At 37.1% G+C, this 17,078-nt stretch overlaps 1 protein-coding gene across 8 annotated transcripts in view; it reads right to left on the bottom strand.

Moving 5' to 3' along the window:
* Nucleotides 1-17,078, bottom strand: part of KCNT2 (potassium sodium-activated channel subfamily T member 2) — a 436,001-nt gene that overhangs the window by 417,753 nt on the left and 1,170 nt on the right. The gene's annotated exons all lie outside the window — the stretch shown is intronic.

The following is a 17,078-nucleotide window of genomic DNA, read 5'->3' as shown; positions in this document are numbered from 1 at the left end:
CACTGGTCACGTATGGATGTGAGAGTTGGACTATAAAGAAAGCTGAGCACTGAAGAATTGATGCTTTTGAACTGTGGTGTTGGAGAAGACTCTTGAAAGTCCCTTGGGCTGCAAGAAGATCCAACCAGTCCATCCTAAAGGAGATCAGTCCTGGGTGTTCATTGGAAGCACTGATGTTGAAGCTGAAACTCCAATACTTTGGCCACCTGATGTGAAGAGCTGATTCATTGGAAAAGACTCTGATGCTGTGAAAGATTGAGGGCAGGAGGAGGAAGGGACAAGAGAGGATGAGATGGCTGGATGGCATCACCAACTCAGTGGACATGGGTTTGAGTCAACTCCAGGAGTTGGTGATGGACAGGAAGGCCTGGCGTGCTGCAGTTCATGGGGCCGCAAAGAGTCTGACACAACTGAGCGACTGAACTGAACTGAACTGAACACTTTTTTGGAGAAGGAAATGGCAACACACTCCAGTACTCTTGCCTGGAGAACCCCATGGACAGAAGAGCCTGATGGGCTGTAGTCCATGGGGTCACAAAGAGTTGGACACGACTAAAGTGACTTAGCACAACACCTTTTACTTTGTTTTCAGGGACTTAGCACAGACCACAATTCGTGGTCAGGAATTATGTACTGCTTGTTGAGATGAATGCAATTTTATCAATAAAGAAAATGAGTATATTAAGTAGCAATTTTCTTGGATGTTTTGCAAGGTGTAATTAGACTCTAGAGATTTTGTCCCCTAGAATTTATAACCCTAATGAATGATATAAAATTGCATTGCATAAACATGACAAATACTAACTGAAATTGACCCTCTTTTAATATTTCCTCTTATTTCACAACATTGATATTCACCACAATCCATGTTCACATTTGATAATGACACTTCCAAAGTTTCTTATTGGATTTTGGAGGGAGTACATTTTCATCATCATTGCTTGTTCTCTTTTAGCTCATTAAAGTAGTCTGATGAACTTCTCTACTCTCTCTGTAGTTTCTAAAACTACACATTTGATAAAGCCACTTATTTATTTGAAGCCTTTCAACAATTCCCCACAGTCTATAGGAAAAAAAAAAAAAAAAATCACACTCTTCCACTTGGCAATATAAATGCTCCTATGGTCTTTCCCCAAACTATTGATATCCATTATTGATCCACAAGTATACTATATTATGTCCAATCCAGTTTACTTATTGCATCTTTTCCTAGAACATGCCCCATGGAAGATCCACCATTTGTACTAGCTGTTACCACTTGATGTCTAATACGTGAATCTTAACATAAAAATTTACTTGCTTTCTAAAACTCTGCAGAAAGCTTTTTCTAATACTCCCATATCTCATACCAGGCATCGCCAGCCCCCCAGGCCACCAGTCCACAGCCAGTTAGGACCCAGGCCACAACAGAGCAGCAGGTGAGTGGTGGGCCAGAAAGAGAAACTTTACTGTATTTAAAGCTGCTCCCCATTGCTTGCATTACCGCCTGAGTTCCACCTTCTGTCAGATCAGTAGCAGCATTATATTCTCATAGGAGCATCAACCCTACTGTGCTTGAATCATCCTGAAATCATTTCCCCTCCCCACCACCACCAATCTGTGGAAAAACTGTCTTTCACAAAACCTGTCCCTGGTGCCAAAAAGGTTGGTGACTGCTACTTTATACAGTGTTCTACTTTATCTGAATTGTTTTGCAAGTCTTATGTCTTCCAACACAAGTTCAAGGGTGCGATAAAGATGGGACCATATCTTTCAAGCACTTCTTATCATCCTAATGCACATGCTAGCAGGAATAAGTTCAATGTGAGCATAAATTAGGATGCACAGAGGAACTTCCCTTGACTTCATTACATGGGTTTACTAAAAGGACATATTACTTGGAATATGTAGCAGGAGGAACAGAATCAGCAAGTAAGAGCATCTTTATAATGAACATTTTAATTAGTCCTTTTTTGAAGCACATTTAATTATATATTTTTGTAAATGACTAGAGTTTGTTTCTCTCCTACTTACCATTTGGTAGAGAGATGTATTACCAGCTTCTTTCTGATACTAAAAAGGAGACTGAAGTGAAATCAAATGTGTTCATTCCATTGGACAGAAACACCAGTTAAGGATTTGACTCAGTAAATAGAATAATAATAGGCATATACATGTTTAGGAATAATGTGCCTTTTTCTATTCAAAGAATTGGACCGTGTTTAGATAGCTGTCACTGATATATTTCACATATTTTTTTTATTCCTCTTGAAAATCATTCTATTCACACTAACACTGAAAAATTAAACATACTCAACTATTATAAGCACTGTTTCTCAATAAGAAGAAAAAAAAATTTTTTTATAGGATTTAAGACCAAAAAGAATTCCTTCTGTTCATCCCAATTATGTAAGAGTTAGTACCACTACCTATGTGCTCTTTTCAACACCTCCACCAGTCTCTTGGACACTGAAACAGCTGTTGACTGTCAAGCAGACTGATGGCTTTCACTGAATGGCCCTGTACGTAAAATTCAGAATTCACTTTAACAGTCATTTGAACTGTCACTGTATGAATTATGGACTGAGATACATTCTGCTTTGCCATTTCCATAGGAAAGCTCCTCGTGAATATTAAATTAGAAATGGGAATGGTATTTTTCAAGTCAAATGATTTAAGCTACATACCTAGGTTTAGAAGGGGCTTTAAAAAAATATTTTACATCCAAGTGGAAAAACATTTCAAACTGAAATGATCTTGCACTTTTATTATAATAATGTATATATGTATGTATGTGATGCACATATATATATTCATAGCTGTGACTTTTTCTTTTAAAAATATCTTCCTTATATTACAAAATTAAAATTCTTGGAGGCTTTGTGTAAACCATATATGCTAAACAATGTAGAAAGACCTCAAATAAATTGACGACATGACTTTTTCCCTAGAAAGTTGTATGTTATACCTAAAATAACATACAAGTAATTATAAAACCACATAATGATATGCAAAATATATTGAGTAGCCTGAGTGATTTCAAAGGTTTAATTAGTAACTCTGGCTCTGTGTTCAGTTCTGGGCCCAATCATGAAGTAAGGGATGATGAGAAAAGGAAGAGATGCTGAACAGTCTCAGATCATGGTGTGATACCAGAAAGAGCAATGAACTGTATATTGGCAAGGGAGGTGGGGAGTTATTTCTGTGAATAACCACAGTGACTAAATTTCAAAAAGCTGTTTTGGGAAAATTAAAGAAGGTATTATGTACTCATGGATTGAGAGAATTAATATTGGTAAAATGTCCACAGTACTCAAGGTAATCTAGAGATTCAGTACAATCCATATCAATATTCCAGTGGCATTCTTCATAGAAACCTAAAATTTTAATGGAATCATAAAAGAACCCAAATAGTCAAATCAATCTTGAGAAGGGAAAACAAAGCTGGAGGCAACATGCTCTCTGGTGTCAAAATATATTACAAAGCTATAATAATCAGAACAGTATGGCATTAGTACAAAAACAGACACTTGATCAGAACAGAATAGAGAACCCAAAAATAAGCCCATGCATATTTGGTCAATTAATTTACAACAAAGGAGGAGAGAATATACAGTTAGGGCAAGGACAGTCTCTTCAATAAATTGTGCTGGGAAAATTGGACAGCTACACACAAAAGAATTAAACTGGACAATGATCTTACACCATGCAAAAAATTAACTGTGGATTAAAGACTTGAACGTAACACCTGAAACTATAAAACTCCTAGAAGAAAACACAGGCAGTAAGGTCCCTCACACAGGCCTTGGTGATCATTTTAATCTGAGACCAAAATGAAAGGCCACAAAAGCAAAAGTAAACAGATGGAACTACTTCAAACTAGAAAGCTTCTACACAGAAGAGGAAACCATCAACAAACTGAAAAGGCTGCTTACTTAATGAAAGAAAATATATGCAATTGATAAATCTCATAAGGGACTGATATCCAAAATATATAAAGAACTTACACAGTTCAATGGGCTTCCCAGGTGGAACAGTGGTAGAAAATCCACATGCTAATGCAGGAGATGCCAGAGAAACAGGTTTGATCTCTGGGTTGAGATCTCCTGGAGTAGGAAATGTCAGTCCAGTTCAGTATTCTTGTCTGGGATACATCATGGACAGAGGACCCTGGTGGGCTACAGTCTACCTAGTCCACAACTAAGTGACTAAGCACACATACACATACAACTCAAGAGCAAAAAAGCAAGCAATCCAATTAATAAATGGGCAGAAAATCCGAATATACTTTTTTTTTTCAAAAAGACAGACAATCAACCGGCCAGTGAAAAAAGTCTCAGTATCATTAGTCATCAAGAAAATGTAAATCAAAGCCACACTGAGATATCATTTCATACCTATCAGAATGGCTACTATGAACAAAAAGAACAATATAACAACTGTTGCAGAGGTTGTGAAGAAAAGGGCACCCTCCTGCACTGCTGAGAATGTAAATTGATGCAGTTCCTCATGGAAAACACTACAAAGTTCTTCAAAGAATTAAAAATAGAACTATAATGTGATCCAGAAACTCCACTTTCGGGTATTTATCTGAAAAAAATGAAAATATGAACTCAAAGGGATATATGCAACCCTATGTTCATATCAATATTTATAGTAGGTAACATACAGAAACAATCTAAGACTCCACTGATGGATGAATATAATAAATAAATTCTGCCGTGTGTGTGTGTGTGTGTGTAATATATATGTATTTCACCCATTAAAAAAGAGAGAGAATGAAATCTTCATTTGTAACAACACAAATGGACCTCAAGGGCATTATGCTATGTGAAATAAGACAGAGAGAGACAAATACCATATGATCTCTCTTATATGTGGAATCTAAAAAATATATATATAAATTTTAAAAATGAAAAAGCTCACAGATAGAAAAAACAGACTGCTGGTTGCCAGGGGCTCAGATAACAAGTGGGAGAAATGGGTGAATTGTTTGTTTTAGTTTAAATAAATTGATTTATTTAAAAAAAATTGTACCTGCACTTTGAAAACATAAAAATGTATTCTCAGGAAAAAAAAAAAAAAAAACTGAGGAGTCAGTTAGTCAGGAATATTGAATACTAGGCTGAGCAGTTTAAATTTCACATAATAAGCATCAGTGACATGAATATTATGTTAAAAGTGTGTTAAGAAGATTGTGATGAAAACGCTTGAGTTGAATGAGACTTGAGTGGGCCATAGAGATTATTGGAGGTAGGGTGCAAGGGAAAGGCTTGCAACAATGAAGTGGAAAGGCTTGCAACAATGAAGTGTGCTAACAAGAGTTACATTAATTTAAATAAGAAAGAATGAAATCCTACCAAAAAAGGATAGAGATCAAAAACTAACTTAAAAGAAGCAAGTTGAAAAGACAATACAAAACTACTGTGAAGTTTTGAAATGGAGAATTCTGGAGGATTATAATGATATTGGTGATGGTGGATAAACTGAAAAAATATTCTAGTTTGAGGCTATTTTTATCAATTACTTAGCAACCAGAAGTCTGCTGTAAAAACTATGCATTTAACATATATCTCTATGTGTATGAAGATAAGAAAGGGCTATATGAATAATTAAATTCAGGATATTTACAAAGTCTTAACATAATATTAAATTATATAATATATACTTTAGGTACTTGTGGGAAAGGAAAATAAATTAATCTAACATTTCTGAGCAGGTGAGAATAACTACAATTCAGGCTTGTGTTTTGGTTAGAATCCTTATAGATTCTACATTCAGTAATTGATCCCAGGCTCTACTGATTACATTTATCCTTCAGGTTCACAACAAAGAATACAGCTCTAAACTCACTTCATTCTTAATTCTGAATCAAAGCCATTTATATATCTATCTATATTTAAACTTTTTAAGGATGATCACATGAAAGACTGTAACCCATCAGTAACATGGAGTGTTTCTTTTTTTTGTCCTGAAATACACTTATGTGTGTCCTGTAGATGTGCTTGAAATGAATAATTCTTTCTAGTTATATCAGCACCTGGCAGTGAGAATATCACAAAAGTCTTGTGAAATCTGCTATTCTTTTATGACAGAAGAGTGGGTGAGGACACTGTACACCAGGCAAGATCCCTGGGAACAATGTCCTTTCAATTTGAACACCAAGACAAGCTGTATTCCTCCTGAGCTGCAGGTTTATTTCTCATCTTATGTGACTGATGATGTCTTTTGCTCTTGCTAACTCTGTTGTCCATCTCCAGTAGCTACTTAGAGAATCATGGAATTCTTACTGTGTACCGACTCTATACTGGATTCATTTTTGCCCCTTTATGGCGTTTTCCTTCAGCTCTGTTTTTCTATTTATGATATTGCAGGTGTTTATGTGGATCACTGCAATTTTTTTTAAAACAGGTGAAACATACTAATAGGTACGCCTCCATATTAAGGCCTCCATTAAGTAATTTCACATCACCACATTTAGACATCATAACATCTCACAAGAGGGTTTCCATGAGCATCAGCAAGATGGCTGAGAAAAATTAATTTCAGGTAGGTACCAATATCTTAGGGAGTAAAAGTATAGTAGAAAATCCCAAAGTTACATGAGAAATATTTAAAAACAAAACAAAAAACCTAGCCGTATAAAAAGAAAGGTAGTTGTTGTGAACTGTTGTGACTCCTGGGATGTCAATTACCTTTACCCATGCATGAGTGATAGTCGCATAGTCCTGCTGACTCTCTGAGACCCCATGGACTTGTAGCCTGCCAGGCTCCTCCGTCCATGGAATTCTCCAGGCAAGAACACTGGAGTGGGTTGCTATTTCCTTCTCTGAGGTTGCCCATGCATACTCAATTACTAAGTCGTGTCCAACTTCTTGTGACCCCACAGACTATAGCCCAGCAGGTTCCTCTGGCCATGTTATTTCCCAGGCAAGAATACTGGAGTGGATTGCCATTTCCTTCCCCAGTCAATTACCTCTAGCCTATCTTTAATAAAAACAGCAATAAATATTTAAATAAATAAATCTCTGCCTTGATTGTTTCACTAATTCCCTACTTCAATCCACTTTCTTCAGATTGTGAAAAGAACAGTACTCTATATGGAGTGGGGGAAATTATTTCCTCCCAGAAAATATCATCAGTTTCAAAAATTCTGTAACTTTCCTGTTGAGTTACTCAAGTGATGCTGGACTAAAGGGATGCAGATGGTCTGTGATTTTTCTACCTTCCAAAGTATTCACATTTGTTTGCATTTTGTTCTGTCTGTTATTTCACAGCATTAAACCACATTTGTTTAGTTGTAAACATAGTGGGTAGGCAGATTAATTAGATTCTGGTTCTAGCTCTTAGGGTTATGTAACTGGGAACAAGGCATGAATTTCTGTACCTCGGGACATTCATCTGTAAGAAGGGGAAGATAACCAGATTCCTCAGAGCTGGTGTGAAGATTCAGTGAAATAATACACATGCTTAGAACAATGTGTGGTGTTCTACACCCTCTTCATATCATCATCAGTTTTCATTTCATCTTCTGTATTTTCAGGGGAAACAGGTGGCATAGCACAGGAACTCTTGTAGAGAGATAGACAAGAAATAGAAACATAACACTGAAAGCTTTCATCTATAATTGGCCAGTGTCATCACCACATGGTGCAGCAGTGACTAAAGTCATCACTGTCCCTGTTGACCAGCTTGTGCAGCTTACTAATCACCAGATCCGATTCTGAGAGCATGGACTGGCATTTTCACTTTTGACAGACCTGACACCACAGGCTGTCCATTATTAAACCACACATTTGGTCCTTCTGTCCCAGGTTGTCTGCAACATGTGGACAATCTTCAAGTCTTCCCACAGGGAGTTGAATGAGGTTAAAATGTGTCAATTTGCTTTTATCCCTCTTCACACGGTACTTTACAAGATGAGTTAAGGATGCCCCAGATATAGCAGTTCATCATTCTGTTTCTGTGCAAGGTGCAATGCAAGGCAGCCAAGAACAAGCTGCCCTTTAGTCCTTAGATTCAGAGGTTTCTGGCTTTGTGTGCAAGCTCCTATTCTCACACAGACTTGGGCAATGTGAAAAGAAGAAGTAATAAAACTCTGAGTTCCAGGAAGACGCACACAGAGAGAAATGATTCTTAATCTTTAAAGCCAGGGCATCATCGCAGTAGTGCTAAGAGAGCTAAAGGGCTTCCCAGATGGTGGAGCAGTAAAGAATCCGCCTGCTAATGCAGGAGACACAGAAGCTGCAGGTTCCATCCCTGGGTCAGGAAGATCCCCAAGAGGAGGAAATGGCAACCAACTCCAGTATTCTTTTCTGGGGAATCCTATGGACAAAGGAGCCTGGGCTACAGCCCATGGGGTCACAAAAGAGTTGTACGTGACTGAGCATACTGAGCAAGAGAGCTGAAGCACAATCCAAAGACAGGCCCAGTAATGAATCTGAACAGGAAAGGGACTCGCTGCCAGTCAACAGTGCCCTATGGACCAGCCAGGTTTCTCAGCCTAGGTTTTTCTGTCTGTTTTTCCCTCACTGCTTCTATTTGTCACGGAAGAAAAAAAAAGAAAATGACAACGATCAATATGATTGATCCAAGAAAAAATTGGGGAGAGAAATCTCACTTCCCTGGTCTTGCTTTTCTGCAAATGCTCTTTCTTGAGCCCTAGAAGTACATCCCCTCTACTCCTTTCAGGGTATGTGAACTTTTCAGCCTCTATGGAATCCCCTCCCCAACTCCAATCCCATCCCCGCTTTCCAACCAAAGCAGACAAGTAAACCTACCAGGGATACACTGAATTCATCTACATAAATAATTTACTTTTCAAAGAGCAGTGCTTCCTCCTTCCCTTGAAACTGTACTACAACTCAGATTCTCCTTAAGAGAATCTAGTTCTGGTTATTAAGAAAACAAGGTCAGAAATTTTGTGTTCACTCTTCTGCTTCCAGATGACCAGACATAAGGAACCAATGCCATTCTCAGAGTGCTTTCTTGCCTTCACAATGTCTGAGCTTCTATTTATCTGCTGGAAACACATATGTGGTCTCCCTTGTATATGACAGAAATGCAATCAAATATCACAGTGGCTCGAGGTCATGCAGCACCCAGATGCTGGGACAAATGATGAGGCCAACTGTACATGAACAAGGCTTTGGGTGAGAGATGGTAGAGAATACAAGGGACCCTCAGCTCCTAAGGAACCACAGTTTCTGTTCTGCAATACACAAGCGTATAACAAAACAACAGTGACATAATGCATAACTTAGAAATGTTATCAGTATTAATGATCGCCTTAGGCAAAAGAAAGCTAATAATGTAATTTGGTTGGTAGAATAAAGCTCATGATTGCAATATGTGGCAAATTTCTCAGTTTCTATGTCAATGAGAATTGACACACAATAATCATTATTTATAAGTGTGTATTAGGTATATTTAATATGGATTATATTAAATGACAGATTAACAACATTCTATATTTTATAGAAATGCAAGGGTAAAATATATATCTAAGGTAGGCTTTATAATTTGCTTCTTCATAACGTTTGGTTCATTTGCTTACAACATTAAAAACCTTACATACCACCCCCATGACTATCAGAAAGAAGTCTGTAGTTCAGTTTATCTTTATCTATTCTACCTGGGCGGTACACTCAGTGTGAAGGGGACTGCAAGTCCCCCAACTTTGTTTGGATTGTAGTTTTTATGACTGCATACAACCAGTTTGAATTTGTACTGAGGCTGAGATTTTCTCAGTGCTATATATGCACCTTTCTTCTCACTATTCTCTAAATAATTTTCTCTTAAATTGCAATCTGATTACTATCTGATTATTAAGATCCCAAGACCTATTTTAAAAATTCCATATCTAGTCAAAAACTGTCAAAGAGTAAAAGTAACTGTTCTTCTGGATCATTACCTATTGTTTTGATTCTTTTATAGAGAAATTTTAAATTAGCAACTTAAGACTTAGGAAAAACGTTAATTTAAAAATATCTTGATTGAAAAAACTCTTGATCAAAAGTATCAAATATTGCTCAGAAAAGGTCACCATTATTTAATTTCATAGTATAAATATACAAAGGAACTGGTGAAATATCACTGTAAAAAATATTTATTTTTGTTTCAGTTTCTAAAGGCAATTGAGACAAGCACAACACATAAGTAAGACAACATCAGCAATACACAAATACACTAATAAAAACAGATGAACCATCAATGACAAAATAATATATAAACATATGAACAAGAGCATGACTGGAAACCCCAGAAGTATCACATTCAGTATTAACCTAAAGGTACAGATTATGGCTAAGCATATTATTAATTTAATGTTTATTTTGTACCAATATTGAAGACCACAATAAATTTTCATTTATATTATTTATCTTTTAAAAAAAAAAGGCCAGTGTTAGTTGCTCAGTTTTGTCTGACTCCTTTGGGACCCCATGGACTGTAGCCCACCAGGCTTCTCTGTTTCTGTGATGTCAAGCAAGAATTCTGCAGTGGGTTTACACACACAATATGTGTGTGTGTAAAGTCAATTTTTGCACCGTTACCTATATCAGTAGCAGGTAATATTTTTATTGCCTTATTCAGAGATTTCTCTTAATACAACAGCTCTAACAGATATAGAACTATGTGGACTCTTGAATAATAAATGCTGAAATCATTTTTATAGATATTGCATATGCATGGTTGGTTCCACTATGTATAGACAATATACAGATAACTGGATAATTAATTAAATAGTAAAATTAAAATTTAATTATTTTTAATAGCACAAAATATTTTAAAAAGTGTATTACTGACCTGAATATAAACATTTGGAATAAAAACTTTACATTAAATGGATACTTTCAAAACAATACATAATTTAATAAGGGAGATAAAATTGATAACATATAAATTTGCCATGTGCCAATCCAAAACCATTACCCCAATTAATTTGATTATGTAAAGTCACAGAAAATAATTTTTTTATAGAAAACTAAAAAAAAAATACAAAGAAAAAATAACAACAAAAAATAAAGTCACATATTTACATTGTATGATATATAAACTTACCTATACTCCAAAAGCTATCCAACATTCTCTCCATTTTATAAATACCTCTTAACTATTAATTGATTGAACTGTACTTTTTGTTCAAGTTCTTTTATATTTTCAATTACCACAATGCATTAGGTGACTCGTTTGCATTATGTGTGAATGTCAACTATAAAATATGAATGATACACTTAAAATTACTTGAGTTGCAACACCTGACCAAATATCTGAACTCTAGAATAATGTTAATTAAATGGCCTACTCCCATATGACTGCAACTGAGAATTGTCCATTAACAGCAATTTATCTACACTTGTGATAATTTATCCACATCTAGTGCATTGTGTTCCAAACTTTAAAATTACTAAGTCATGATGAAGGATGAGAATGGCTCGTCTAAACTGTCGGAAGACATTTAAGACCTGAAATTTACCAATCTTTAACTGCAAGAGAATATTCTAAATCTTTATGATTTTATAAATCTTAAAACAGGGAAAAAATGTATTTTTAACCCTACAATTTTATGTATTACAGAATGGTCCCCACAGAAGATCAATTAAATTTTCAGTCTCTACTCATATTGGTTTCAATTACAGAGTAACTTTGATGATATTAAGTAGTCTAAATATTAGGTTTAAAGTATATAGAAGACTTTGAGCCATCTCTAGTGATTTTAGCTACTTCATTCTCAAGCAAACACTGAATATACTACTTACAAATGGTGGATGCTCTTCTTGACATTTTCAAAATAGAAATTATGTAAGGACATCATCATAACATAAGCAATACTGTCAACATCTTGGCAGAAATTCACTTAAAATTATATCTGTGAACTCCTCCCTGATGAAGCCCTGTTTTCACATCCTTTCTTATGTTCTTCCCAAAGCCTAACTTCACGAGACCCTGAGAGGTAGCATGCATTCAAACATTAGCTGACTGGATAAAAGACTGCTCAGTTCAGTTCAGTCACTCAGTCATGTCTGACTCTTTATGACACCATGGACAGCAGGACACCAGGCTTCCCTGTCCATCACCAACTCCCAGAGCTCACTCAAACTCATGTCCATTGAGTCAGTGATGCCATCCAGCCATCTCATCTTCTGTCGTCCCTTTCTCCTCCTGCTTTCAATCTTTCCAGCATCAAGGTCTTTTCCAATGAGTCAGCTCTTCGCATCAGGTGGCCAAAGTATTGGAGTTTCAACTTCAGCATCAGTCCTTCCAATGAATATTCAAGACTGATTTTCTTTAGGATTGACTGGTTTCATCTCTTTGCAGTCCAAGGGACGCTCAAGAGTTTCCTCCAACACCACAGTTCAAAAGCATCAATTCTTTGGTGCTCAGCCTTCTTTATGGTCCAGCTCTCACATCCATACGTGAATACTGGAAAATCCATAGCTTTGACTAGACAGACCATTGTCGGTAAAGTAATATCTCTGCTTTTTAATACGCTGTCTAGGCTTTTCATAGCTTTTCTTCCAAGGAGCAAGTGTCTTTTAATTTCATGGCTATGTGAAATTTCATCTGCAGTGACTTTGGAGCCCAAGAAAATAAAGTCTGTCAGTGTTTCCATTGTTTCCCCATCTATTTTCCATGAAGTGTTTGGACCAGATGCCATGATCTTAGTTTTCTGAATGTTGAGTTTTAAGCCAACTTTTTCACTCTCCTCTCAGTTTCATCAAGAGGCTTTTTGCTGCTGCTACTGCTAAGTCACTTCAGTTGTGTCCGACTCTGTGCGACCCCATAGACGGCAGCCCACCATGCTTCCCCGTCCCTCCCTGGGATTCTCTAGGTAAGAACACTGGAGTGGGTTGCCATTTCCTTTTCCAATGCATGAAAGTGAAAAGTGAAAAGTGAAAGTGAGCTTTCACTTCAGCTCAGTCGTGTCCAACTCTTAGCGACCCCATGGACTGCAGCCCACCAGGATCCTCCATCCTTGGGATTTTCCAGGCAAAACTACTGGAGTGGGGTGCCATTGCCTTCTCCAAAGAGGCTTTTTAGTTCCTCTTAACTTTCTGCCATAAGGGTGCTGTCATTTGAATAGCCAAGGTTATTGATTTTTTTCCCTGTAATCTTGATTCCAGACTGTGCTTCATCCAGCATGGCATTTCGCATGGAAGGTCCCTTGGAGAAAGAAAAGGCAACCCTACTCCAGTATTCTTGCCTGGGAAATCCCATGGAGAGAGGAGCCGGGTAGGCTACAGTCCATGGGGTCACAAAGAGTCGGATACAACTGAACATGAGCATTAGAGGATAAGATTTACACAATGATCCATTGATGTGTATATTACATAAGTATTCCATATATTTCACATAGAATTACTTCCCTGGTGGCTTAGATGGTAAAGCATCTGCCTACAATGTGGGAGACCCGGGTTCGATCCCTGGGTTGGGAAGATCCCCTGGAGAAGGAAATGGCAACCCACTCCAGTACTCTTGCCTGGAAAATCCCATGGTCGGAGGAGCCTAATAGGCTACAGTCCATGGGGGTCACAAAGAGTCAGACAGGACTGAGCGATTTCACTTTCACATAGAATACAGATCTATTACATATACATTATGCATATACATTCATATTACATGTGTTTTACATGTATCTGTTTCCCTACCAAAAGGTGGTAAAATATAAATATAAGTGAATTATCTGTGGTTAGTTTACAGAAAATCTATAGTGTGGAATATACACTTCTGTATTATGACAGACTCACCAGTATTTCCTCTTTAACATTACCTCTTCATGCATCAGTGATATGCCTCACTCATTTTTACGTGCCAATCCACCATATCTTATTAAGATTGAACTTAAAATTCTTAAAATGAAGAGCTCTACTTTCCTCTCCTCTAATTCTCCCCCATCATTTCTAGAATGTGCCTCTAGATGGGGAATATATCCATCTTGATGCAGATTCCACCAGAAGCAGACCTTGAGATAAGGATGGAAGTGTAAGTAGTTTACTTGGGAAATGATCCAGAAAATACCAGTTAGGGAGAGAGGGAAGAAAGCTAATAAAGCTCACAATATCAAGCCAGTTACCCCCCCTATACCAATTAGAGTGGGGTCCCATAGGACACAGTATAAAGAATATAAGCCAGAGTGGTCCCAACCAAGGAACTAGAAGGCTACAGTATTTATCTAACAAATCTGTATTTACTCAGTGGTACTTCTGACTTGCTCTCCAAGAGGGCCGGGTGTGCACGTAAGGCCAAGAGGAAACAAACAAAAAATATCAGGCAGAGGGTGTTCCTAGAAAATATCCAGAAAATATGGGCAGAGCACTAAATGCATCTGTTGGCAGAACTGTCTACTTATTCCCAGATTAAAGAGCGCTTTCTCCTTTTCTCTGTAGGAATTGAGCCCACGAAGATAACTGAGAACAGAATTGCTACTCACACTTAATGGCAAAGAAAAATTTGTGACCACACTAAAGGCAAAAGAGATGACTTCACTTGCAAACTTAGACTCGTGGATTAAGAAGGGAATGCAATGAAGAGCACCTCACCTATGCTAGATTCCATAAAATTATTCTTATAAATTGAAATTTAATTAGGTAGAGGGAAATTAGGAGCTTCCTAAGTAATTTGAGTCACAAAGGACTGAACCCAAGTGTCATCTTTACACTTGTAAGGTATATCACCATAACAAGTATTTAATTTCCCAGAAACTGAGTTTCCTAGTCCTTAAAATAATTATCTATAATTCAAGGACTATCAGAGAACTGACTGAAATAATAACTATTGTAAGTTAACTTATACATATGTCTTTACATGTATGTTACACACACACATACACATATAACTCATAGGATAGCTAACATATAGCACTAGCTAAGTACTCAGTGTAAACTGCTAGTTTTACAGGAATATCTTACAGAAATAAAATTACTGAAATCTGTAACAGCTGAATGACTTGCCTAAGGCCACTCAGGTAGTGAATAAATAAACACAGCACTGAAATCTGGGTCCTCCCTATTAATCAAAGGATCTTGTCTTCAAAGATGGACAACAAACAAAACCAAAATTAAACAGTAAGTTTTCATGGAGGCACAAAATTACCTTTAAATGTGAATGAACAATGTTTAAAATGTTAATACTGTAACCAAATAGGACCCTATGGGGAGTTCCCAAGACAGATTTCCCCCCACCGTGTCCTCTGCCTGCCCCTCGTCTGTAGAAAACTTTAGCCTCCGAGGCTGAGTTCCAAAGAATAAATTTAATTGGGGAAGTGGGGAAATGGCAGAAAGAAAGGAAAACAGTCAAGTAAAACAAAATAAGAATATGTCAGCCATTAAACAAAGTCAAGGACCTCAACAGCCATCAAAACATTCTAAGCCCTGATCTTTAGGCTGTTCTGCAGACACTAAGACCCCCACTAGGTGGAAGAAGTTAACTTCCTGCTGTCCACAACCTGGTAGACCCCAAGCTGGTTTAGAACCAGAAAGTTGAACATGTAGACTCCTGATTACCTCATCACCAACCAATCAAAAGAATGTCCAGGAGTTGTACACACTGCACAACTGCACCTCCTCCACATTCTGTCTTTAAAAACATCTCCCTGAAAGCTATTGGGAAGTTTAGGCATTTCTAGAACAAGCTACCTGGACTCCTTGCTTGGTGCCCTGAAATAAAGGCTGCACTTGCCAGGGCTTCCCTGGTGGCTCAGCAATAAAGGCTGCACTTGCCAGGGCTTCCCTGGTAGCTCAGATGATAAAGAGTCTGCCTGCACTGCGGGAGACTCGGTTCCATCCCTAGGTCAGGAAGTTGCCCCTGGAGAAGGAAATGGCAACCCACTCCAATATTCTTGCCTGGAAAATCCCATGGACAGAGGAGCCTGGCAGGCTACAGTCCACGGGGTTGCAAAGAGTTGGACACGACTCAGCAACTTCACTTTTTCTTTTGCCTTCACCACAAAGCATTGTCAGTAGATTGGCTTTACTGCACAGGCAAGTGGACCCAAGTTTAGTTTGGTAACAATACTTTATTAGTAAATACGGACAAATTTTAGAGTTAAACTTGGGCTAGTATAAACTTATATTATAAAAGGGATTTTAAAAGTGCAAAACATTTTTTAACATGGCAATGACTCATTTAGGATGCATTCAACTAACCAAAATTAACTAAATATCTTCAGCATCCCTAGAAAAGTAAGGGCAACCCCATAAGCAATTATTATCTTAGATACGATGTTTAAAAAACAAACAAGTCTACCACCACCAGTCTGAAATATGTCCTCTATGTACTCTGCCCAACTCACATTTTTGCAATGAGGATTTCTATTCAATTAATACATGATGATCCTGATGTCCTGAAGTAACAAATATAGATCCAATCTCTATGATGAGCCAGTGAGCTAAGTTAAAATAGTGTATCTAAATGTCAATTAGCACTGAAATTGTTTAAATATTCTTTTCTTCATCTTTAGTCAACCAGAACACCTTACTTACCAAGCATACTGGTATGAATTCTTTAATTTTTATCAATGTATACATTTTTGCCTAAAGAGATTGAACTGAAATATCATCTTCAAAACATCTATATCCCTTTAAATTACTAATATGAGACCAAAGAAGAAGGCCACAATTGATGCCCCAGATAAAATCCCCTGTGTGTAGTGTGGGTTTGTATTGGGAGCTGAGATGGGAGGAAGGTATTTCCCAGTGGTTGAACAAGGAAATTCTGAATGGGGCCAATAATGGGGTTTTTATGTAATTAATACAGAACAGCAATACCAAACTGAAGTTTAATGAAACATTTCAGTTGAGTTGAAAGTCTAGTTAGTATACACGTATTATTTTAAAACAAGGAAATGTGGCATGTGATACCTAAATGACTATTTCAGAAAATACCAAATTCAATGAAACATAAAATGTGCTTTTTAAAAAATAATAATAAGACATAACAAGAGTAATTCCAAAAGTTTAACGAGGCAAAGCAGTGATGCTACAGATAAAACACATGAGCAATATGTTGCTAATAACACTCTAGTTTTGAAAATTATGTTTTAATTTTGTGACATATATACTATTTAGGTTAAATACATTATTTATGAGAAGGTTGGATCA

The sequence above is a fragment of the Bos indicus genome, chromosome 16 (assembly GCF_029378745.1).
Source record: "Bos indicus isolate NIAB-ARS_2022 breed Sahiwal x Tharparkar chromosome 16, NIAB-ARS_B.indTharparkar_mat_pri_1.0, whole genome shotgun sequence".
Taxonomy (NCBI): domain Eukaryota; kingdom Metazoa; phylum Chordata; class Mammalia; order Artiodactyla; family Bovidae; genus Bos; species Bos indicus.
Note: the sequence above shows the minus strand (reverse complement) of the source record. Positions and strands in the feature narration are given on the sequence as shown.